At 41.9% G+C, this 26,901-nt stretch overlaps 1 protein-coding gene across 7 annotated transcripts in view; it reads left to right on the forward strand.

Annotated features, from left to right (window-relative positions):
* Nucleotides 1–26,901, forward strand: part of polk (polymerase (DNA directed) kappa) — a 142,369-nt gene that overhangs the window by 8,513 nt on the left and 106,955 nt on the right. For 5 of the 7 annotated variants that reach the window (XM_069937518.1, XM_069937479.1, XM_069937494.1 and 2 more), the window contains one exon: nucleotides 5,526–5,659. The exons of 1 other annotated variant lie outside the window; for it this stretch is intronic. The gene's annotated coding sequence lies outside the window, so the exon portion shown is untranslated. Of the gene's footprint in view, nucleotides 1–849; nucleotides 893–5,525; nucleotides 5,660–26,901 lie in introns of all 7 variants that reach the window. One more of the 7 variants, XM_069937484.1, reaches the window with a different exon arrangement.

The following is a 26,901-nucleotide window of genomic DNA, read 5'->3' on the forward strand; positions in this document are numbered from 1 at the left end:
ATTGCTTGCATTTGCCATCTAAATGGTGATTCCTTCTTAAATTTTGAGAAATCCGCATTATTCATAGGCATTGCTTCACTTTTATTTACGTTTATCTTGTAACCCGACACTTCTCCATATTCCTTCAATTTCTTATATAATTCTTTTATTGATAGTTCTGGTTCTGTTAGGTACACTATAACATCATCCGCAAATAGACTGATTTTATATTCCTTGTCTTTTATTTTTATTCCTTTTATATTATTATCTGTTCTTATCAATTCTGCTAGTGGTTCTATAGCTAACGCAAACAATAAAGGTGATAGTGGGCATCCCTGCCGTGTTGACCTGCTTAAGTTAAATTGCTTTGATACATGTCCATTTACTGTCACTTTCGCTAACGGTCCCTCATATAATGCTTTAATCCAATTAATATACTTCTCTGGTAAACTGAATTTTTGCAATACTTTGAACAAATAATTCCATTCTACTCTGTCAAAGGCCTTCTCTGCGTCTAAAGCAACTGCTACTGTAGGTGCTTTATTCCCTTCTACTGCATGAATTAAGTTAATAAATTTACAAATATTGTCTGTTGTGCGTCTTTTTTTGATAAATCCAGTTTGGTCTAAGTTTACCATTTTCGGTACATACTCTGCTAATCTGTTTGCTAATAGTTTAGCTATTATCTTATAATCTGTGTTAAGTAAAGATATTGGTCTATATGACGCTGGTGAGAGTGGATCTTTCCCTTGCTTTAGTATTACTGTAATTATTGCTGTTTTACATGAATCTGGTAAGCTTTGTGTTTTATCAATCTGGTTGATTACTTCCAGGAGGGGCGGAATTAATAAGTCTTTAAATGTTTTGTAGAATTCTATTGGGAATCCATCCTCTCCTGGTGTCTTATTATTTGGTAATTTTTTTATTATCTCTTGTATTTCTACTATTCCAAATGGCTCTGTTAATTTATTTTGTTCCTCTATTTGTAGTTTTGGTAGTTCAATTTTAGTCAGAAATTCATCTATTTTCCCTTCTTTCCCTTCGTTTTCAGTTCGGTATAATTGTTCATAGAATTCTCTAAAGTTTTCCTTAATTTCTTTTGGATTATATGTAATTTGTTTGTCTTTTTTCCTTGATGCCCATACCATTTTCTTAGCTTGTTCTGTCTTAAGCTGCCATGCTAGGATTTTGTGCGTTTTTTCACCTAGTTCATAATATTTCTGTTTTGTCTTCATTATATTCTTCTCCACCTTATATGTTTGCAGTGTTTCATATTTTATTTTTTTATCCGCCAATTCTCTTCTTTTAGTTGTATCTTCCTTCATTGCTAATTCTTTTTCTATATTTACTATTTCCCTTTCCAACTGCTCTGTTTCCTGATTATAGTCCTTCTTCATCTTGGTTACATACCTTATTATTTGCCCTCTAATGAATGCTTTCATTGCATCCCATAGTATAAACTTATCTTCCACTGATTCCGTATTTATTTCAAAATACATTTTTATTTGTTTTTCAATAAATTCTCTAAAATCCTGCCTTTTAAGTAACATGGGGTTTAATCTCCATCTATACATTCTTGGAGGGATGTCTTCTAACTTTACTGTCAATATTAAGGGTGAATGGTCCGATAGTATTCTAGCTTTATATTCTGTTTTTCTTACTCTATCTTGCATACGAGCTGATAACAAAAATAGGTCTATTCTTGAGTATGTTTTATGTCTAGCCGAGTAATATGAATATTCCTTTTCCTTTGGGTGTTGTTCCCTCCATATATCCAAAAGTTGCATTTCTTCCATCGATTTAATTATAAATTTGGTTACTTTGTTCTTTCTGTTAATTTTTTTCCCAGTTTTGTCCATATTTGAATCCAAATTCAGGTTGAAGTCCCCTCCTATTAATATGTTCCCTTGCGTATCTGCTACCTTCAAAAAGATATCTTGCATAAACTTTTGATCTTCTTCGTTAGGTGAATATACATTGAGTAGATTCCAAAACTCCGAATATATCTGACATTTTATCATTACATATCTCCCTGCTGGATCTATTATTTCCTCTTCTATTTTAAATGGCACATTTTTACTAATTAATATAGCTACTCCTCTTGCTTTTGAATTATACGATGCTGCTATTACGTGTCCTAGCCAATCTCTCTTTAATTTCTTGTGCTCCAATTCAGTTAAATGTGTTTCTTGCGCAAATGCTATATCAATTTTTTCTTTTTTCAGTAAATTTAGCAGTTTCTTCCTTTTAATTTGGTTATGTATTCCATTAATATTTAAAGTCATATAGTTCAACGTAACCATTTTATACTTTGTTTATCTTCCCTTTCCGTTTCTCCATCATTACCTTTCCTTCTTATCCATTTCTGTTTTCTTGTTTTGAACCCTTTATAAGACAACATTCCTAAAACATCAAACATTTTCCTTATTCTCCTATTTAAAACTTCTTTAGCCCCAATCTCCCCTTCCCCTCCTGAGTTGTCCTTTATCCCTTGTCGGACAACCACATCTCCCCTCTCCATTTGGGTTTGCGAATTCACTCGCAAGCGTCAGCTGATTTTGCAGTGACCGCAACTCCTCCCCACCCAGCCCCCCCAGAATAGATTTAACTTTTCATATGTAACAAAGGTCACTCTTTTAGTTCCCTCCTTATTCCCTCTATTCCATTTCCTTCCCTTATTAATTCTTGTCTATACTATCTATATTTTCCTCTAAATACGGATACATTCATGTATGCACATTATACATATACACACATATACCTCTTTACCCACATACATATAAATCGTGGTCATTTTTACTCTTATTACATATCTTCATCTCTCTGGTTGTTTTGTAGTTGTTCTGCAAATTTCCTTGCTTCCTCTGGATCCGAGAATAGTTTTTTTTTCCATAAGATCGTTTTCGATGTATTGAACTCCTTTCTCTTCTTCAGGAGTTCAAAACTTATGTGTCTTTTTAGTTCTCAGTCTTTTGTACTCTCGTTACACGTCTTCATCCCTCAGTCTATTTTGTAATTGTTCTGCAAATTTTCGTGCTTCCTCTGGATCCGAGAATAGTCTGTTTTGTTGTCCTGGAATAAATATTTTCAATACCGCTGGATGCTTTAGTATAAATTTATACCCTTTCTTCCATAAAATCGCTTTTACTGTATTGAACTCCTTTCTCTTCTTTAGGAGTTCAAAACTTATATCTGGATAAATGAAGATTTTTTGCCCTTTGTACTCCAGTGTCTTGTTGCCCTCTCTTACTTTTTCCATTGTCTTCTCCAGTACCTTTTTCTCTTGTAGTATATCTTAGGAATTTTACTAAAATAGATCTTGGCCTTTGTTGTGGTTGTGGGTTAAAAGCCAATGCTCTATGTGCCCTTTCTATTTCCATATCTTGCTGTAGTTCTGGACATCCTAGGATCCTGGGGATCCAATCTTTTATAAACTCTCTCATATTCTTGCCTTCTTCATCTTCCTTAAGGCCCACTATCTTTATGTTATTTCTTCTGTTATAATTTTCCATTATATCTATTTTCTGAGCTAACAGTTCTTGTGTCTCTATAACTTTTTTATTAGATTCCTCTAATTTCTTTTTTAAGTCCTCTACCTCCATTTCTACTGCTGCTTCCCGCTCTTCCATCTTGTCCATTCTCTTTCCCATTTCTGTTAAGGTCATATCTATTTTATTCATTTTCTCTTCTGTATTGTTTATTCTTCTTAAATCATTAAATTCTTGCGCTTGCCATTCTTTAAATGACTCCATGTATTGTTTAATAAGAGAAAGTATATCCTTTATCTTGCCTTTCCCTTCTTCTTCTATTTCACTGTACTCTTCCTCTTCCTCTGGGTTGGTCATCTGTTGTTTCTTTGTTGCCCTTTTCTTCTCTTCTTTCTTGTTTTCGTTGTCTTCTATGTTCTCCTCTTGCTGCAGGTGTTCTGCAGCTGTCATTGCCGGCTGTGGAGATCTACTCCCCAGCTGGTCACCCCTCCCGTCGGTGTGTTTTATTGCATGCGCATCGCGCACGCGCGACTCCTCGCGCATGCGCGGTTGCACACTTTTACTCGGCTCAGTGAGCCATTTTTGTAGTCCACTTTCTACCGACCTGAGGGAGCGGGTTTCTCTCTCCACCGCAGGCCTCTTCGAACAGGTAAGGCCTTCTTCTTCTTCCGTTGTCTTCTCTTCCTCTCTTCTTACTGTTGATTTCGATTTTTCTTTTTTCGTCGCCATCTTCTTTCCACCTTTATATTCACTTTTCTTTAATTTTTATTTTTGTGCCTTTGTGTTTTCCTTTGTTTTTTCTGACTTTTCTGGAGAGAGCTGGAGTTCACTGTCCGGCCACTACTCCATCATGTGACTCCTCCCTAACTGTTAATTCAGTCCAATCCAAGATTTAATGTTTTGGATAAGATTAAGTTAAGAAACAAATTATGGCTATGTTTTTTATTTAAAATTTATGTATGTTATGTATATGATATGGTTTAGGCCATTCATGAGATTATTATGCATATAGGTTTTTTATTAAACAACAAAAATATTTTAAAAAACAGGTGTGTTTGGGTAGTCAGTGTGGATTTGATGGACCAAGGGTAGGAGATGAATAGATAATGTAGCATGTATGGTTTACTCAAACCTGAGGAAAGTGCAATAGCAGATTAAAGAAGCCAGTAACTGGGAGGTAAATTGAGGCTCCCACCACCCCCCCAAGAATTTACCAAACAATATCCTAGCATGCTATGAGAAATAAGATATTCTATACTGAACATACAAAGAAAGTGGAAAGAGGTACATGAAGAGGTAATATACTGTATAGATGTTGTAATATAGCTATTTACCTTTCTCTGAATATTTGTGGTGTGGCTATCAACAAGGCTCTGGAAATTGAAAGTAAAGTAAGACCCTTTTCATCCACAAGTCTTGCTTCGACCCCAAAAGTTTTGGATATGTTAATCCACAAGTCTTGCTTCAACCTCAAAAGTTTTGGATATGTTAATTCTCAGATCTTTGCTGGAATGAACCCAGCTTTTCAAAGTGCTGATGAACTCATAATTTTGGCTATTTAGGTATGTGTGCATGAAAATGGTCAATCTTCAAGCAGAAAGAACTGATTAACTTTAAGGCACAATCAGGGGAGGGTTGGTTTTGGGGGAGGAAGCCGGAAAGTATCAGACTCGTCTAAGGCATTTTATCACCTGAAATACATCTTAATTAAGGATCCATAATCAATTAAAATTGCATAATGAAAATATAAGGACGAGACTAGATTCAAAATACACAAAGATGAGCTAGATTAGGTTGGCTAGCATACTCAAAGAGAAGGAAGGGGTTAGTCTGGTTCCCTTCAAAGGGTAGCTGGAAGGAAAGTTAACAGCTTGCTCTGAAATGAACAGTTTCTTAGCCATGATAATAGCGGTCAGGGAGCTCAGTTACCAGGAAGAATGCATCATATAACGGCACAGTACAGGTCCTTCTGCCCTCGATGTTGTGCTGATGTGTATGTTTCTACCAAAAAAAAGTACTGAACTCTTCCTATCTTGTAACCCTTTATTTTTCTTTCAGACACACCATAATATCACAATATTACCAGTGGAGCGAGTTTCATGCTAATCAGTCCCACCCAGGTTAATCTCGTAACTTTGAGAGAAGGCATCAAGCAGAAGCCCTTGCATTGGTGTCCTAATCTTTAAACTCAAGTAAGTAAAGACCAAAGAAGAAGAATTACTGGTCTGTTATTATTTATTAAATCCCTGGATCAGACCTTTTCTGTCAGCAGTAATTCAATCCCTACATATTGTAAATGCCAATAAGCTTAATGGAGATATCATTTTCACCTTTTTTTTTCTTCCTGTAAAGTTGCACTCAAAACACAGAATTGACTAGATACATAAGCATCCTTTTAAACAGCTCCATCAATTGAATTTTATAATTTTCCCCCCCTGATTATGCACCTTCTACTGTTTTTCTTAATTACTGAAGTTGTATGATACAAGATGTAATCCTTGACAGTAAGAAATAGGTTGGAACTGATGGAAAGATTTATGGAGTTGGAAAACACATGTTCTCCAACATAAAATGAATTTGGAATTTATAAAAAGTTTCAGGTCAAGTAACGGAGAGAATGAAGACTGGTTCAGCATGAAATAGCGACAGAAGTGATGGATTCAAAGGCAATGGGGAGTTTTGTGATGAGGAATAAATCAGGTGCTTAATTGGGAGACAATGCAAATCTTGTTAAATTGTATTAAAAACACAATGCTGGAGGAACTCAGCTGGTCACAGTGTACTTGATGTAGCAAAGATAAAGATACAGAACCAAGTTTCAGGCTTGAGGCCTGTCAGATAGGCAGTTTGACTGAAAAAAAACATGCTCAAAATCAGGTGCCAAGCCAGAAGATTTAATAGAATAGATTAAAATAAAAGCTATGGCAGGGCTTCCACTTCATTGGACCCTATAAGTGAATGTGATACATCTCTTCTGGATGAGCTCAATGTCTTCTATGCTCACTTTGAAAAGGAAAAGAATAAAGAACCCTCACGAGTCCCCAAGCCCCCGGTGACTCTATGATCCCAGTTTCTGAGGCTGACTGGAACAGAACCTTCAGGAGTGTGAATCCTCTGAGCTTCTGGTATACATGGCCATTTCTTTAAAAGTGGGTCACGTCTCCAGAATGGAGGACCATCGCCTTCCCAAGATCGTGTTATATGGCGAGCTCTCCACTGGCCACCGTGACAGAGGTGCACCAAAGAAAAGGTACAAGGACTGCCTAAAGAAATCTCTTGGTGCCTGCCACATTGACCACTGCCAGTGGGCTGATATCGCCTCAAACCGTGCATCCTGGCGCCTCACAGTTTGGCGGGCAGCAACCTTTGAAGAAGACCGCAGAGCCCACCTCACTGACAAAAGGCAAAGGAGGAAAAACCCAACACCCAACCCCAACCAACCAATTTTTCCTTGCAACCGTGTCTGCCTGTCCCGCATCGGACTTGTCAGCCACAAACGAGCCTGCAGCTGACGTGGACATTTACCCCCTCCATAAATCTTCGTCCGCGAAGCCAAGCCAAAGAAAGATTGGGAATTAATTGGCTGAAGTTTTTGTGGACATTTTTCAACTTTTTTTGCAACGATAGACTCCACTTGGTTTCAAAATAACATCCATTATTCCGGAGCCCAAAAAGAGCAGGGTCACTTGCCTCAAAAACCTTCAGCTAGTGACACTGGCATTTACTGTGATCAAGTGCACTGAGAGGTTAGTTATGGAGCAAATCAACTCCTGTCTATCATCGCAACAGGCAACGGCAGGTGCCATCTTGCTGGCCCTCCACTCTACATGATTTCCCCTGGCCAGAAGAACACCCATGTTCTTTGACTACAGCTTGGTATTCAATGCCATCATACAAGTAATCCTCATCACCCAACTAAAGGATCTGAGACTCTCCTTGTCTATCTGCAACTGCATCCTCGATTTCCTCATTGGCAGACCTCAATCAATGCGGATTGGCAAAATCTCCTCAGGGCTGACCATCAACAGGGACACCTCAGGGTGGCAAGCTTAGCCCCCAGCTTTTTTCCTTATAAATTCATGACTGTCTCCAAGTTTGGCGCCAGTGCTATCTATAAATTCGCTGATGAAACCACAGTTGTTGGCTGAACAACTGAAAATCATAACTCAAAATACAGGACATAGAAAGATAGGTGCAGGAGTAGGCCATTTAGCCCTTCAAGCCTACACTGCCATACAATATTATCATGACTGATCAGTACCTGTTTCCTGCCTTCTCCCCATATCCCTTGATCCCCTTAGCCACAAATCTAACCTTCTCTTAAATATTGACAAGGAACTGGCCACAACTACTTCCTGTGGCAAATCATTCCACAGATCTACCACCCTCTAAGAGAAGAAATGTTTCCTCATCTTAGTCTCAAAAAACTTTCCCCTTATCCCTAAACTATGGCCCTTGGTTCTGGTTTTTCCCAGCATTGAAAACAACCTACCCTAATCCCCTAAGAATTTTATGTTTCTTTAAAATCCCCCCTCAATCTTCTAAATTCCAGATAATACAAGCCTAGTCTATCCAACCTTCATAGGACGAAGATCGAAAACCTGGTTGGGTGGTAACAGAACAACAATTTTGTTCTCAACATCAGTAAGACCAAGGAGCTTGTATTTGATTTTAGGAAGGGGTACTCAAGGGACCACACACCTAATAGTGTTGATGGTACAGAGGTGGAGAGGATGAGCACCTTCAAATTCCTGGGAGTCCATATTTCAGGACACCTCTTCTGGAGCCAGCACATCAAGGCAACTGTGAAGAAGTCTGAGGAGTTTGGGAATGCTGTGGAAAATGTATTAACTGGTTGCTCCATAGAAAGTAGCAAACAGCCAACATAATTAAAGACCGTCAACATCTTGTCACAACTTCTTCTCATTTTGGGTATAAGGTATAAAGCCTGAAGACCAGCACTTCTAGGTTCAAGAACCGTTTTGTTTCAACGTCTGTCAGACTCTTCAATCTCCCCCCCACCCCCTTGTTACACTGATCACAGTCTTCTGAGCTATCACAAAAGAACTGTCTGCACTGTTGTAATGCCACTTTTTGTCTTGCACTGAATATTTATTAACTACTTTATATCATCTATTTTTAATTTCATGTACTCTGATGTTTCCCCAGGAAGTTCCTGTTCAGCTGCAACAAGTAAAAATTTTAGTGTACAATGTATATGACAATAAACTCATTATCATTATCCAAAGAAAATAATCCCTAAATGGTTAATAAGGAAGGAGAAAGTTATAGTATAACATAAAGCTGGCCAGAAATGTAAAAATAGATAGTAAGTTTATACAGATATTTTTAAATAAATAGTTAACCAAATGAGCATTTGTCCCATAGAAGTGAGTCTAGGGAATTCATAGCAAAACAAGGAAACAGAAGATTTTTTATTCCTTATCAGTCTTCATTATAAAGAATATAAATAATGCAGCAGAACCAGCTGTTAATTGCAAATTGAAAGAGAGGATGGAATTGAGGGAAAAAAATGTTACAATCTGCAAGGAAATTTTGGAGCTATGGAGCCTAACGGACCCAGGTACTGAAATATAATAGGATAGTTAGTATGTTGGTTTTAGATTTATGGAAGGTTCTGTTGGATTGGGGGAAAAAAAGCAAACTCAAGTCCTTTATTTGAAAAAGAGGGAAATAGAAAGCAGGAAATGATAGGCTAATTAACATCTGTTTTTCAACCAATATTGAAGTTATGAAAGATATACTTGGAAAAATTCAAGGTAGTCAAGTAATGTCAGAGTAGTTTTGAAGAAACAGCCAGTGTGGAGGATAAGCTACACTCAGCTTTGAGTGTTTGAAAGGTTCTACATCAAATGTTTGGGAAAATAAAAGCTTATCCCCATTTGTGTTGATAGAAGACTGGCATACAGTCGGCATAAGTGGGTAGTTTTCTGTATGGAAAGATACAAGTGATGTGCAGTCAAGGTCTCAATTTTTTTACACTTTGTAGAAATTGTTTGGATGAAGTCAGCAAAAAGATGGTTGCTAAAATTGCCAATGAACAAAGACTGGAAAGCATGTTGGGAAGAAGAAATAAGCAGTCTACAGTGGGGGAAAAAGAAATAAGGAGAGTGGGCATGATCTGGCAAGTTGGTTATGAGATGGGGGAAATGTGATAATTTCCACTTTAGCAGAAAATATACCTAAAAATGACATTATGCAAATAGTGAGAGAGTGCAGAGAGCTGAAATGCAGAATGGTTTGGGTGCCTAGTGCATAATTCTCATAAGACAAGTATATCGTTACAGGAAATGATTAAGTGGGTTGGTAGCGACAGTGCTTGTTGTAAAAGGTTCTGAGTTCAAATGTGTGGAGATTATGTAGGGCTATGGCAACGCACATAGTTGTAGCAGTGAACTGGCCCCACTTGTCACGCACAGAGGGGCAGCCATGGCAAAGTTGGCATTGTGGGATCTTCTCTTCCGGATAGGATCAGAAGGATGCATACACGCTTGCGTTAGTGTGATGCAAGTTCCGGAATGTGAATGGTGTGACCAGACAGCGTGAAATTCAAAATAACGCAGTTATGTTACTCGAGCTCTGTCTTTATGCTGCGCCACGTCCTGAAGACTCAGCACAACGGAACCCGCAGCAGTAGACGCCGTTGCGTTGAAACTGCAAACATTCTGGACAAACAGGCCCCGCACTTGGTTTGGCCAAGTGGAGGCCCAGTTCCAAATCAAACAGATAACCTCCGATTTGATGAGATACTTCTACATCGTCAGCTCACTCGACCAGGAAACCGCTTCACTAGTCGATGACCTCATCCAGGCATCTCCAGAGGAAGATAAATACATAGCTCTTAAAAACCTTCTCATTAGCACAGAGAGGGTTTCACAATAATTTTAGTGACCCGTGCAAGGTTGCAGCACGAGCAGATGTTTTCTACCGCTCCAAGCGCCAGACCATAGACTCAGTAAACTGTGTTACACGGCTGCCACTAAGGGCAATGCCCAAGTCTAGTCCACAATGTGAACTGGCCCTGCCCCACCAGAGATCAGAAAGGTCTGACCCAAAATGGGACTTCTACCATCAGCTTTGGGGGGGCATCAGCTACAGGTGTCACCAGCTGTGCTCATTTCTGGGAAATGACAGGGCCAGCTGCTGTTAGTGCCTGCAGTGGCTGGCCGACCGAACAGTCCTCTCCACATCTGGGAGAGGATCTCGGGTCGCAGGTTCCTCATGGACACAGGTGCAGAGATGAGCATCATTCCCCCTATGTCGTTTGAGACACGCATGATACTTCACGGTCCCTCCCTGCATGCAGCCAATAACACCGCCATCAAAACTTTTGGTAAGAGGCGAATTCTTGTATGTTTCGGCGAGACCACCTTCAATTGATCCTTCATGCTGGCTTTAGTGGACAAGCCTCTATTGGGCACAGATTTCCCTACTGGTGGACCTCCAGAACAGACGATTAGTCCACATAGAGACTTTCCAGATGGTGCCCCTCATCACGTCCAACAAGCCATCCACCCAGCTCGCTTCAGTGGAGACTCCACTCAGCCAATACAGCCACCTCCTCACTAGTTTTCCCTTCATTTTGCACCCCCAGTTCACCACCATCATGCCGAAGCACGGCATCCAGCACCACATTGTGACCACTGGCCCGCCATTGCATTTGTGAGTCCATCACCTAGCCCCAGACAAACTCAACCTTGCCAAGGAAGAGTTTAAATGCATGGAAGAGCTTGGCATCGTCCACTGTTCTAACACCCAACGAGCTTCACCTCTCCAAAGTCCAATGGCAGCTGGAGTCCCTGTGGAGTCTATAGACGCCTCAATGATGCAACATTGCCTGACTGCTTCCCCATTCCCCATATCCAGGATTTTGCAGAGAACCTCCATGGCAAAAAGCTTTTCTCTAAGGTTGACTTGATCTGGGGATACCATTAGATCCCTGAGAACCTGGATGATGTCCAGAAGACCGCTATCATTTCCCCTTTCAGCCTTTTCAAGTTCCTTCGCGTGTCCTTCAACTTGAAGAATGCGTCCCAGAATTTTCAGCGCCTCATGGATGCGGTTGGCAGACTTGCCCTTCCTTTTCAACTATCTCATTGATATCGTGGAAGCCAGCAGGATGCCAGAGGAGCATATGACACACCTGCACCAGCTTTTCAACCATCTCACAAAGTTCAGCCTCACCATTAATCCAGCGAAGTGCCAGTTCAGCCTCGAGGAAATCAACTTTCTGCGCCACAAAATTACCAGAGTTGACGCCATTTCCCTACCCGACAAAGTGGAAGCCATACAACAGTTCATCAGACCAACGACACAAAAGGGGCTACAAGAATTTGTTGGCATGGTGAATTTTTACAACAGGTTCATCCCCACAGCAGCCAGGATTATGCACTTTTCACTCTAATGTCAGGCTCAACAAAGAATGGATGAAGCTCAATGCTTTCGAGGAGGCCCTGGCTCAAACAACAGCTATTCCACCCACAAATGGACGTACCCATGGCCCTCACAGTCGATGCGTTCAACATGACAGTAGATGCTGTCCTGGAACTGTTTGTTAATGACTCTTGGAGACCTCTCGCCTTTTTCAGTTACCTCCTGCAACCACTCATATTGAAGTACACCACGTTCGACAGAGAGCAGCTTGCCCTCCACCTGGCCATCAGCCCTTTCCACTACTTCCTGGAGGGGCAGCTGTTCACTGTCTACACGGATCACCAGGTGCTCAATTTCGCCTTCTCCAAATCCTCCAACCCATGGTCTGCCCAACAGTAGAGGCACTATGTCTCTGAATTCACCATCTCCATCCTCTATCTCTGGAAAACAAAACGATGACACTGGTGCACTCTCCAGGCCAGTGATCAACACCTTATCAGAAAGCATCAACTACTATGATCTGGCTCGCGCCCAGCAAGACGACCCTGAAATGCACAGATCAGGACTGCAGTCACAGGATTGCAACTCAAGGACCTCCCACTTCAAGCCAATGGCACTACACTCCTCTGTGACATCTCCACAGGCCAATCCCGGCGGCTGGTCTCCGCCCAATGGAGGAGAACGGTTTTCGACGCGATCCATGGCTTGCCTCACCCCTCCATCTGAACAACAGTGTGGTTGGTATCCTCCCAATTTGTCTGGCATAGCTTATCATATCACAGCATATCACAGAGTGGCCGAAAACTTGCATGGACTGCCACACTGCAAAGTTCCAGCAACCAAGTCCAGCAGTTTGACACTCCAACCTGCAGGTTCCAGCACGTCCACCTCGACATAGTTGGGCCCTTGCCAGTCTCTCGAGGATCGCACTATCTGCTCACAGTGGTGGACAGGTTCACTTGATGGCCAGAGGCCATTACCCTCCCGGATGTCACCACCGATACGTGCGCCAGGGCTTTCCTCTCTGCCTGAATCTCCCGTTTTGGTGTCCCAGTGCACATAACGACTGACTGAGGAGCCCAGTTCACCTCTGCCGTGTGGAACGAGCTCTCCAAACTCCTGGGCACCCAACAGCATCATACCACAGCCTACCATCCTTAGGCCAATGGGCTGGTCGAGCACTTCCATCGTCACTGGAAATCAGCACTGATGGCATGGCTTGAGAAGCCCAACTGGGTAGATGAACTGCTCTGGGTTCTCCTGGGGATATGCACAGCGCCTAAGGATGACTTCAAAGCCTCCTCAGCTGAACAAGTCTATGGTGATACCCTTGCAGCCCTGGGCCAGTCCCTTTCTTCAGCATCAAATCAAACCACTGACACCGCAGCCGTCCTCTAGAGACTGCGAGACAAATTGACCTCCCTTGCACCACTGCCACCATCGCAACACAGTCAGCAACTCCTCCCCCCCCTCCCCCCCCCCCCCCCCCCCGTCATCCTCCTGAAAGTATATATTCGTTGCAGGGGCGCGCACAGGACTCTTCTTCAGCGCTCCTATGAGGGACCCTACAAGGCGCTGCAAAGAAATGTATCCACCTTTACACTCGACATTGGGGCCAAAGAGGAACTGTTCACATTCGACCATTTGAAACAAGCCCACCCAGACTTGTCACAACCAGTACAGGCCCCCCCCCCCCCTCCAAGACGCATCATGAGACCATTGGTGCTGTTTCGGTGGGTGGGGGGTTTGGGTGGGGGTTGTGTGGCGACGCACATAGTTGTCGCGGTGAACCAGCACCGCTTGTCATGTGCGGTCAGCGGGGCAGCTGCGGCAAAGGTGGCATTTCCAGATCTTCTGGTCCAGACCATAAGGGCGTGCGCACGCTTGCATTAGCGTGATGCAAATTCTAGAACACAAGGGTCAGAACCAGACACAGCCTTAAAGTCTGCAACACGGAATGCAAAGTAAAGCAGTTGTGTTACTCGAATTCTCAGCCTGTTGTCTCAATCTTTTGGCTGTACTCGTGTACAACCCACCATAGGGCATTCAAAAGAGAACACCCTGAAGTAATAAGTACAATATTCCCTTTTTAAGGCAATTCATTGGAAACCGTTCAGAAATTGTTTACTAGATTATACTATTAATGCTTGGATTGTCTTGATAGAAAATGTTGGACAGATTCAGCTGCTATTGGCTAAAGTAAAGAATATCACGAAAATATGGTTGAAGTAAAAAACACAAAATGCTGGAGAAGCTCAGCAGGTCAGAGTCCTTTATGTAGGTAGAAATACAAGGTATATCTACCTTTGCTACATAAAGGACACTGACCTGCTGAGCTCCTCCAGCCAGCATTTTGTGTTTTATAGGATTCTGTGAGCTCCCTACAAAGTTACAAGATCCTTCCCAACGTGGGAGAATCTAGAAGTGGAGGCCACTGCTTAAAAGTATTCAACCAGATAGAGGTAAAAGAGGTTTTTCTCTTGGAAATTCATGGAACTTTCTTTCTCCAATGGCGATCGATGTAGAATGTTTGAATATTTTTTTAAGTCTACGCAATCAGGTGGGCTAGAAAATGGACGTGGTTACAATCAGATTAGTTATGATGGAGTGTTGTGTCCACTCTTCTAATTTGTACATTTGTTTGTATACTGAGCAAAGCAAAGTTCACAAGATCAAGTCCATTTCTTTTTCAGCAAGTCTAGAAGGATAATATAGACAAACGTACAGAATTGACTGTCCTTTTCTTGCTCTACTAATATGTAGCATTAATTCAGAGTTTGTGTTTGATATTGAACTGCAAGTGAACAATGTACTGCTTTGGCTATAAATTGTTAGCAGGAAGAATTCTCAAAATCATAATAATGTCTCTTGACTCAAAATGTTGGCTTACAATTTCTCTCCATGGACATTGCCTATTTTGCTGAGTCTCTCCAGCTCCTCTTTATTCACTCAAGGTACCAGCAACTGCAGTTCTTTGTGTTTCATTAAAATGTAGTCAATGTCATTTTGCCTGTACAGGTGTGAATCTCCCATCATCAGGTAAGTGTCCCATCAGCAGGTAAGTGTTGCATCATTTGCTTGGTACTTGGCTAAAACTTGCAATTATGCAGGGTCAGGTTAAAGCTTTGTTTGTTCTTTTAATTACCGATACCCTTTATTGTCTTTTGGATCCTGTCCTTACAGTTCTGACATGTCTTCTGCAGAAATCAGTTTTAATGACTCAGAACTTGATTATGTGCATTGAGTATCAAGTTATCCTGCCTGGACAATGAATCCCAATTATGATTGTTTCATACATTGAAAATATAATTATTTTTTCATTTCCTGATTTCAATGGTAAAACCCTCAATAGGTCATGGTTATTTTAAAATGTTAAAAGATTATGTCATAAATCATCGCAATGTTTGTTACAGAAAACCACACCAATTTGGAAAAAGCTTTTATGTGGAAATAGAGAATCTAGAATCCTCTGTTTTTCATGCATTCATATAATGGGAGAACAGAAACATAATCAATTAATAATGCAATAATAGCCTCACAGTGAAAAGTGTGGCTTTGTGATTTGTACGGTCATTTCCACGTCGAGTGTTTAAATATCTCAACAGGCTTTATTTTCAGTGGCTGGGGCAAACAAAAAGTGTTCCTTGATGCTCAAAGTCAAAGAGTACTCCCCAGTACAGTTAAAGAACACAATGCTCTGTGCCTTGTTTGTTAGCTTCTCCCAATTTTAACTAAAGGTGGAATGGGGCATATATTTAAGATTTCAGAATTAATGTATGCATGCTTGCCCACAGTTGTTTTGGAACAATCAGAAGGGAGAAGGACTGTGATGCTGCTTTCCCTCAACTCCCTCTTGCATTCCTTTACCCTCTTCCCCCTCCCACCAACACCCAAAATGTGTGCTCATTGGCCTGGAACCAAGGTGGCTGAACAGCAGCTCGTGAGCCACATATGGCACTTTGACATAATGTGCGGCTTGCAGAAATATTTTGGCTGAGATCGGATTTGTATGAGCTGGTGCTCACAAAAGTAATTTTAGTTGGTGTGGCTTACGATTCAAAATATTTGGTATGAAATATTTGGCATCCAAGCTCCTGATGCCCTGACCGCTTTCTCTTGCCTGCCCACATGAGCTCCTGACTCCTCAACTGTGGATTCTTGCCTAGGCCAGGTTCCCTGCCCATCCAGCCCTAGCCCTGGAACAAGGCATCAGCTTTCAGTAATAAATAATCAAAACCAGTTTCCATATACATTTGTGGAATCCACATTGCTGAAGATCCAGCTGCGCTGGGTGGGTCACGTCTCCAGAATGGAGGACCATCGCCTTCCCAAGATCGTGTTATATGGCGAGCTCTCCACTGGCCACCGTGACAGAGGTGCACCAAAGAAAAGGTACAAGGACTGCCTAAAGAAATCTCTTGGTGCCTGCCACATTGACCACCGTCAGTGGGCTGATCTCGCCTCAAACCGTGCATCTTGGCGCCTCACAGTTCGGCGGGCAGCAACCTCCTTTGAAGAAGACCGCAGAGCCCACCTCACTGACAAAAGGCAAAGGAGGAAAAACCCAACACCCAACCCCAACCCACCAATTTTCCCCTGCAACCGCTGCAACCGTGTCTGCCTGTCCCGCATCGGACTTGTCAGCCACCAACGAGCCTGCAGCTGACGTGGACATTTTACCCCCTCCATAAATCTTCGTCCGCGAAGCCAAGCCAAAGAATGATTGAAGTAGTGGAACAGCTTTTTCAACACCAGATTAGAATTCTTGAACAATTGCATTATTTGGAGCAGCATAAAAGGGGAAGGCCAATTATATCCTTCTATCTCTAATCTGATTTGATCAGATCAACACCTGATCCCCTGCTGCAGACTGCCTACCACGGGTGACACTTTATGCATGCGCTTTAAGCAATTAACAGTTCAGAGGTCTTGCACAGATTAGCATAATCTTTTGTAAATTGTGGGTGAGAAATTAAATATTTTGAATAGTTTCAGTTTAGGATAGTCAGGCAACACTTTCTACAATATTTACCAAATGAAAGTTCTCTCAAGAAGTCTGCTCTGACATTCTAATATTTCTTATCAATTCCAAATTCTTACAATGTGAAGAGATCATTTCCCTTTCCCAAAATTATTAATCCTGTTTTAAATATATTCAAGGATCAAGCATCCATTACAGGTGGCAGAGAGAATGCCAAGAATTTACATTTTTTTAAGTGAAGAAATCTCTGGATCATCTTTGGGGCAATAAAGCACCTTCCCATTATTCCCGTGAAAGTTTTAATTCTGTGAAATTAGTTCTAAAATTCATTAGAGAACACCCTTCTTTAACTCTCCTTGCAGGCTGTAGTGGCCTATCTGATGACACTACCTTATGCCAGTGGCAATAAATGAGACTGGAGACAGTAGAGTCAGGAATCAGTCCCTTTATTGTGCTTAACCACAGCTTTTATAGTTCCCTCTGCGCGTCTCACGCTGAGCCTTCTGGGATGTGGTAGTTATGTCACTTTCCAGCCTTGGGTGTCGGGTGCCATAAAAATCGCGGACTCTTATTCACGCGCTTTTCCTAATTGCTGGTGCCTGGCTTGTAGCTGGAGGACTGGGACATCGTTGGAGGCTACGCACTCTGATAACACGCTTGCTTAACTGTTGTGGCTGCGGGCAGTTCTGTTGTACACGTGGGGCTCCTGCTACAAGGCTAACATTTTCACTCGAGAAATATCAGTCAATTTTTCATTTAATTCCATTCTGATAATTGAATATATCATAGATAACTGAGCAGTGCAACAACAAAGGTGCCATTTTCTGAAGAGATGTTAAGTTGATATGTAGACATAATCTCATAGAATCATTCAAAGAAAAAAAAAATTCTGTTGCTTGGCCATCATTAATCCTTATCTAAATTACATTCTTTCTTTCTTCTTTGGCTTGGCTTCGCGGACGAAGATTTATGGAGGGGGTAAAAGTCCACGTCAGCTGCAGGCTCGTTTGTGGCTGACAAGTCCGATGCGGGACAGGCAGACACGGTTGCAGTGGCTGCAGGGGAAAATTGATTGGTTGGGGTTGGGTGTTGGGTTTTTCCTCCTTTGCCTATTGTCAGTGAGGTGTGCTCTGCGGTCTTCTTCAAAGGAGGTTGCTGCCTGCCAAATTGTGAGGCGCCAAGATGCACGGTTTGAGGCGATATCAGCCCACTGGCGGTGGTCAATGTGGCAGGCACCAAGAGATTTCTTTAGGCAGTCCTTGTACCTTTTCTTTGGTGCACCTCTGTCACGGTGGCCAGTGGAGAGCTCGCCATATAGCACGATCTTGGGAAGGCGATGGTCCTCCATTCTGGAGACGTGACCCATCCAGCGCAGCTGGATCTTCAGCAGCGTGGACTCGATGCTGTCGACCTCTGCCATCTCGAGTACTTCGACGTTAGGGATGAAAGCGCTCCAATGGATGTTGAGGATGGAGCGGAGACAACGCTGGTGGAAGCGTTCTAGGAGCCGTAGGTGATGCCGGTAGAGGACCCATGATTCGGAGCCGAACAGGAGTGTGGGTATGACAACGGCTCTGTATACGCTTATCTTTGTGAGGTTTTTCAGTTGGTTGTTTTTCCAGACTCTTTTGTGTTGTCTTCCAAAGGCACTATTTGCCTTGGCGAGTCTGTTGTCTATCTCATTGTCAATCCTTTCATCTGATGAAATGGTGCAGCCGAGATAGGTAAACTGGTTGACCGTTTTGAGTTTTGTGTGCCCGATGGAGATGTGGGGGGGCTGGTAGTCATGGTGGGGAGCTGGCTGATGGAGGACCTCAGTTTTCTTCAGGCTGACTTCCAGCCCAAATTACATTAAATCCTGCTCAATAAGCAAAAGGATGAATTAAAATGAAAAATGTTGAAAATGCTCTATTGGTTAAAAAACATTACAGAATATCAGCTGTGATTAACAAATCTTCACTATCCCCTCTTAGCTGGCACCACCATCACTTGCCTTTTCCAGTCTCTCTTGGTTGCTGTCACAGACGTTCACTTTGTTCCATTTCCAACATTTTAGTTTTGATAAAAGATCAAGGATATGAAATTATTCTATTGGCAGTGTGAGAAAGGAATGCCAGTTGCTGAATTAATGCAAATGTGTATAATGTATTAAATTGCTTTTGAGAAAATTTACATCTAATGTATGCCAAACAGAAAGTAGAAGTTCTTAGTTTTGGGTGCAAGAAGGCATTGTAGCAAAGACAAAAGTTATAAATGATAACTTACCATTTCAGAAAAATTTATATGTTCACTAAATTGTAACACTTAGAATTGGAGATAACCTGGTCATGAACAGAGATTTTTTTATATATATGTAAACAATAATTAGGACCCTGAAGGGCAGAATGTGAAAGATGAAAAACTCTTGGATAATATTAATTTAGGCTATATTTCCATTGATTTTGACTTTTTTAAGGCTCCTCACCAGTTGATCAGTTTTCCTAATTTAGTCCATTGTGTGTAAAGGGTTTGTGTTACTTGAACTGTGGTGCTCAGAAATGCTCATGGTACTAAAGCTGGAAAGACAACATAGATTGTAGATTCTGGAACAAAACTGACTGAATAACCCAGTTCTCTCTGGTTATTGAATGGAAGCTCCTTTTTAAGGACTGACACATTCATATTCATTCCAAGGATGCCAGAAAATGGTGTAGAGCTGATCAAAACAGGTGAGAAATGTGTCTAGTGTAGCCGACTGGTACAAAGAAACACACAGACACACACTTGCAGAATGGGAGGTTAAGCTCTGAGATTTATTGAGGCTGGAAAGGCTCTTTTTATACAGTTGGAGTTCCCGCTGTTTGTTTGATTGGCTGACATCAGCCGCATGAATTACAATAGCGGACGGGAACATTCTTGCATGTGAATACCCTTCTTCCCCAGCCTGTTACTGATCCGTTAGCTGGGCAGCTTGGCCAATGCCATTTAGAGCTGCTGGTCTTGTACTGCTCCAGCTTTCAACCGCACCGATTCGCTGTGTTAAGGGACATGTTACAGTGTGTTATTTACGCTGTGCAATGTGCTGTCTCGATTTCCGCAGTGGTGGGCTGCCACACTAGTTCATTTACTAAGAATTTGGTAGCGTTTGTGGTAAAACAGATGGTCTTTTCCCACATGATCTTAAAGATAGTGTCATGTTTGTTCAGTTTCTGTGAGAAGCAGAGGTGCCTTCACAGATTTCACTCGAGACAAAAATTGAGAACAAAGAACATTTATTTTACAACAGTGCAAAGTTGGGTGCTTCCCCTTACCCTGGGAATACACACACATATTGGGGCTTACCTAACTTTTTATACATTCTATTTCAGTACAGAGGTACCTCTCCGCTTAACATTCTTCTGCCTCCTGGATTGGTTTAGCATTAGGCAATTCTGCCTACGTGCAGTTTATGTGCCTTTCTGTAAACTTGTTTACCAGGAAGTGTCATGTTTTTTGTTCTTATTCATAAATATCAACCCCCAGGACTTGCTAAATCTATCTACTTGCTATAAGACCTCTATTCTATTATACTTGCTTAACCCTTCCTCACATTCCATTCTTACTCCACCCTTATTCAACCCATCATAATTCATTTCCTATTTAGCAGTTGCTTGACTTCCCATATTCCATTATCTCTCACAGATAGTGCATTGTTTGTTCAGCTTCTTTAGGCCATTGAACAATTTTAAATACTGGAAGTTTGCAACTGACAGCACTTGATATGGAGGTATTTAGGAACATAGGAAGTAGGAACAGGAGTAGGCCAAAAATGGCCCATCGAGCCTGCTCTGCCATTCAATACGATCATGGCTGATCTAATTTATGACCTAACTCCACCTACCTGCCTTCTCCCCATATCCCCTAATTTCTCTATCATGTAAAAATGTATCTAACCGAATTTTAAATATGTTTAATGAGGCAACCTCAACCACATCCCTGGTTAGAGAATTCCAAACATTCACTACTCTCTGGGAAAAAACTACTTTTCCTCATCTCTGTCCTAAATCTACTCCCCCGAATCTTGAGACTGTGTCCTCTCGATTTAGTTTCCCCGGCCAGCTCAAAAAACCTTCCTACATCTAACCTATCCGTACCCTTCATAATCCTATATGTTTCTATAAGATCTCATCTCATTCTTCTGAACTCGAGCGAATACAATCCCAGACGATTTAATCTTTCATCATAAGTCAACCCCTTCATCCCAGGGATCAACCTAGTAAACCTCCTCTGGACTGTCTCCAAAGCCAGTATATCCTTCTTCAAATATGGAGACCAGAACTGGACACAGTGCTCCAAGTGCGGTCTCACCAGTACCTTATACAGTTGCAACATTACCTCCCTACTCCTGAATTCAATTCCTCTAGCGATGAAGGCCAACATTCCATTTGCCTTCTTAATAACCTGCTGCACCTGCAACCTAACTTTTTGCGATTCATGCACAAGCACTCCCAAGTCTCTCTGCACAACAGCATGCTGTAGTTTTTCACCCTTTAAGTAATATTCAGTTCTTTTATTTTTCTTGCCAAAGTGGATAACCTCACACTTACTAACATTGTACTCCATCTGCCAGACCTTTGCCCACTCATCCAGCTTAACTGTATCCCTCTGCAGACTCTCCACATCCTCATTACAATTTGCTCTTCCACTTGGCTACACCACATTTGGTCCCCTCCTCCAAGTCATCAATGTAAATAATGAACAGTTGTGGGCCTAACACCGACCCCTGCGGCACCCCACTTATCACTCTCTGCCAACCTGAAAAACTCCCATTTATCCCGACTCTCTGCCTCCTGTTAGACAACCAATTTTTGATCCATGCCAATAGACTTCCCTGGACTCCACTTTCCTGTAACTTACTGATACGTCTCTTGAGCAGCACCTTATCAAACGCTTTCTGGAAATCCAAATAAACAACATCAACCTGTTCCCCTCTATCCACCGCACCTATTATATCCTCAAAGAATCCTAACAAGTTTGTCAAGCAAGATCTTCCCTTTCTAAAACCATGTTGCGTCTGCCTGATTAAACCTTTACGTTCCAAAAGTTTCACTATTTCATCTTTAATGACGGCTTCAAGCATTTTCCCAACTACAGACGTAAAGCTAATTGGCCGATAATTTCCAGTCTTCTGCCTACATCCCTTCTTAAAAAGTGGCGTGACATTTGCTGTCTTCCAGTCTGCCGGGACCTGCCCAGAATCCAAGGAATTTTGGTATATGACCACCAATGCATCAACTATAACTTCTGCCATTTCCATCAGAACCCTTGGATGCATATCATCAGGACCAGGTGATTTGTCTGGCTTTAGTCCCATTAGTTTCTCCATCACTACTTCCTTTGTAACACCTATTTTATCAAGGCCCTTCCCTGTAATTTTTGTGTTTGGCTGTAATTCACAATAAAAGTTGATTTCTTGAAAACTTGAAATGTTACTAGTTGATGGTTCAGTTCTTTGAAAAGTGCCATGAAATCTGGGTTGAGAGAATCTGTATGATAATCCAGGAAAAAGATGAATCATTGTTTTAAGGTAATCAAACTTGACTCTGCAGCATTACTATTGAGGCTTTTCACATTTTACTCACTGGCATAAACCCATGAATATGTAATTAAGCCATGCTCAGAATTCTCACCAAGACTACTTTAGTTATTCCATGGAGTTGGACACCACAGAAGCAGATCATTTGGTTGATGTTGGCTATGATGCTTACCTGAGCTTGTCTTATTTACCTACCATTGGCACATTGTCATTTTAACCTTTTCTATCTGTGTATCTATCTAAATGTCTTTTAAACATTTTAATTATACCTCTGGCATCTCATTCCACATGCCTACTGCATTATCCTCTGTGTGGAAAAATCTGCCTTTCAGATCTCTTTTTGATCTCCCCTCTAATCTTAAATCTGTTGGGTCTAGTTTTAGACACCCATACCCTGAAGAAAAAATAATGACAATCTACCCCATCTATGCCCTTGTGATTCTATATCACCCCTTAGCCTCCTAAGCTATAAGAGGGGAAAAAACACCAGAAATAGTCTCTCCTTGTATGAAGCCCTCCAATCCACTTATTTTTGCCATTGTCTGAGCGGCATATTTCAGTTCATCTGCTGTCAAAACCTTTCTCCTTGTCCTTGTCATTACTTCTGGTCAGACTCTTCTGGTGGAAACTATATAATTAAAAATGTTGAAACTTGCAAAAATACTCCTCTTTCACATCTGTGCATGCTGACCCACATCTCTTCCCAGTTAGAACAAAGAACATAGCAGCACAGTACAGATCCTTCAACCCAAAATGTTGTGCTGACCCACATCTCTTCCCAGTTAGAACATAGCAGCACAGTTCAGATCCTTCGGCCCAAAATGTTGTGCTGACCACTGTCACCAGTGTATCAGCATCCAGCACCACCTTTGGCAAAGTAATACAAGCACCCACCAATCTGTTCAGAAAAACCTTGCCTCTGTCATCTCCCCTAAACTTTCTACCACTCATCTTAAACAGACATAGTCGGTCAAGGAAAATGGTGGTGGCTGTACACCTATCTATGCCTCTCATAATCTTGTGTTCCTCCATTAAGTCACCTCTCATCCTTCGTTGATCCAGGGTAAAAAGCCCGAGTTCTGTCAAAAATGTTTCATAAGACATGTTCTCCAATCCAGGAAATATCCTGGTAAATTTCCTCTGAACGCTATATGACGCTTCAGCATCGTTTCTGTAATGAGGCGACCAGAATTCAACACCACAGTCTTAAGTGCGGTCTAACCAGTTTTCTAGAGCTGTGACATTTTGACATGGAATTAAATTCCCTGACCAGTGAAGGACCTTGTATGCTTTCTTAACCATCCTATCAACTTGCATGGCACCCTTGAGGGATCTATGGACTTGGACTCCAGTGTGTATCTGTTCTAAAGGAACCACTATAGGAAACATCTTCATGCTATCTTACCCTTTCAATATTGAGTATGATTCCTAGAGATCACTCCTCACCCTTCTAACTCAGTGGTTTTCAAACTTTTTCTTTCCACTCGCATACCATCTTAAGTAATCCCTATGTCATAGTTGCTCTGTGATTAGTAAGGGATTATTTAAGGTGGTATGCGAGAGAGGAAAAAAGGTTGAGAACCACTGCTCTGGACCCAATTGTTATTGAAATATTTTTCTAGAGGAAAATTATTATTGGGCTATTTCCTTTGGAGTTATGAAACCGTGCACATAATATGTCAATTAGGTATGATTAAAACAGTAGTTTTCAAACTTTTTCTTTCCACTATTTAACATGATAATGGAAGATATCTGCTGACCTCAACTCCTGCTCTACCCACCCCTCTATTCCTTGAGCTATTAAATATTTATCCATTTTCACTAAGTGCTTATAATGATCTAGCTTCCTTCACCCACCAGGGCAGAGAAGTCCAGAGATTCATTACCCTCGGTTAATGAAATATCTAAATTCCTCAGTTTTAAATGACTGGCCTCTTGAGGACTCTTCCATTGGTGAAAACTTCCCAGTAATACCCCTTTAGATTGTTGTATGCTTGAAAATGGTCACCCCTAATTCTTTTAAACTTCAAAGAATGCTGACCCAAACTATTCAGTCTCGTTCAGTAGGCCAACTCTCTCATCGCAATAATTTATTTTCTGCTGCTATATCTTTATGTATGTTTGGGAACTAAATTGTAGATGAGACTTCACCAGACCCTGTGCAATTATAACCTCTCAATTTTTAAATGCCAACCACTTTGCAATGAAGGCCAAAAGTCATTTCCCTTCTTAACCACTACTTGGTGGTTAAAAACCACTGCTAGCTTTTTGTGAATCAAGCTTGAGAACACCTGGATCCCTTTGTACTTCACTCTCTTGCAGTCTCTCTTCATTTAGATAATTGCTTTTGATTTGTCTTACCAAAATACCTCTTCCCCCTCCCCCCCACTCTCTCTCATTCACAGTCACACACACACACACACACACACACACACACACACACACACACACACACACACACACACACACACACACACACACACACACACACACACACACAAGTTCATTTGGTAGTCTTTTGCCCACTCACTCAATGTAGGTCTGTCCCAGTGAAGTATCACAGGACCCTTATCACAAAATGCCTTTCCACCTATTTTTGGATCATCACTAAATCTGGAAACCTTGCATACTGTTCTTTCTTTTAGGTCATTAATGTCAGTAAAAGGTTCTTTGGCTTGGCTTCGCGGACGAAGATTTATGGAGGGGGTTAAAAGTCCACGTCAGCTGCAGGCTCGTTTGTGGCTGACAAGTCCGATGCGGGACAGGCAGACACGATTGCAGCGGTTGCAGGGGAAAATTGGTTGGTTGGGGTTGGGTGTTGGGTTTTTCCTCCTTTGCCTTTTGTCAGTGAGGTGGGCTCTGCGGTCTTCTTCAAAGGAGGTTGCTGCCCGCCAAACTGTGAGGCGCCAAGATGCACGGTTTGAGGCGTTAACAGCCCACTGGCGGTGGTCAATGTGGCAGGCACCAAGAGATTTCTTTAGGCAGTCCTTGTACCTTTTCTTTGGTGCACCTCTGTCACGGTGGCCAGTGGAGAGCTCGCCATATAACACGATCTTGGGAAGGCGATGGTCCTCCATTCTGTAGACGTGACCCATCCAGCGCAGCTGGATCTTCAGCAGCGTGGACTCGATGCTGTCGACCTCTGCCATCTCGAGTACTTCGACGTTAGGGATGTAAGCGCTCCAATGGATGTTGAGGATGGAGCGGAGACAACGCTGGTGGAAGCGTTCTAGGAGCCGTAGGTTGTGCCGGTAGAGGACCCATGATTCGGAGCCGAACAGGAGTGTGGGTATGACAACGGCTCTGTATACGCTTATCTTTGTGAGGTTTTTCAGTTGGTTGTTTTTCCAGACTCTTTTGTGTAGTCTTCCAAAGGCGCTATTTGCCTTGGCGAGTCTGTTGTCTATCTCATTGTCGATCCTTGCATCTGATGAAATGGTGCAGCTGAGATAGGTAAACTGGTTGACCGTTTTGAGTTTTGTGTGCCCGATGGAGATGTGGGGGTGCTGGTAGTCATGGTGGGGAGCTGGCTGATGGAGGACCTCAGTTTTCTTCAGGCTGACTTCCAGGCCAAACATTTTGGCAGTTTCCGCAAAGCAAGACGTCAAGCGCTGAAGAGCTGGCTCTGAATGGGCAACTAAAGCGGCATCGTCTGCAAAGAGTAGTTCACGGACAAGTTTCTCTTTTGTCTTGGTGTGAGCTTGCAGGCGCCTCAGATTGAAGAGACTGCCATCCGTGCGGTACCGGATGTAAACAGCGTCTTCATTGTTGGGGTCTTTCATGGCTTGGTTCAGCATCATGCTGAAGAAGATTGAAAAGAGGGTTGGTGCGAGAACACAGCCTTGCTTCACGCCATTGTTAATGGAGAAGGGTTCAGAGAGCTCATTGCTGTATCTGACCCGACCTTGTTGGTTTTCGTGCAGTTGGATAATCATGTTGCACAGTGAACTATATTCCACGAAACAGAAAACTGAGAATGCAGAACTTTAAGAGGCCAAACATGGAAATCGCAGTTTTACTTAATTTTGTTATAATTAATACACAATATATTTGTTCTGAACCTTTACTGTATCATGCCTATTACTATGTTTGTTTTCTGGAAATGGATAGTTCCCCAGTCGTTGAAGAGTAATTTCATGTTGTAACAGTTCCTGAATTCCCAAGAACCTACGTTGGCCAATAACTTCATCTTCAGAAACTTATACTTTGAACAAAGAGATGATTATATTTGTGAAACATCAGTGCCTCCTCCAGAAAACTTGTAGGTTTTCTCGGTGGGGGGGGATTGGTTCAAGTTCACTCTTTGAAGGAAGCCTGAATAATACCTCATAATTTCATTCAAACAGTAAGAAGCTTGAAGGACTCAGCAGATTGGGCAGAATGCATGGAGTGAAATGTACAGTCAAGATTTCGGGCTGGGACCCTATTACAAAACAAAATTCGGAAGGGGAAATAGCAAGCAGAAAAGGAGGAGCTGGGATGGGACCAAGAGTTGCTAGGATGCT

The sequence above is a fragment of the Narcine bancroftii genome, chromosome 1, assembly GCF_036971445.1.
Source record: "Narcine bancroftii isolate sNarBan1 chromosome 1, sNarBan1.hap1, whole genome shotgun sequence".
NCBI classification, from domain to species: domain Eukaryota; kingdom Metazoa; phylum Chordata; class Chondrichthyes; order Torpediniformes; family Narcinidae; genus Narcine; species Narcine bancroftii.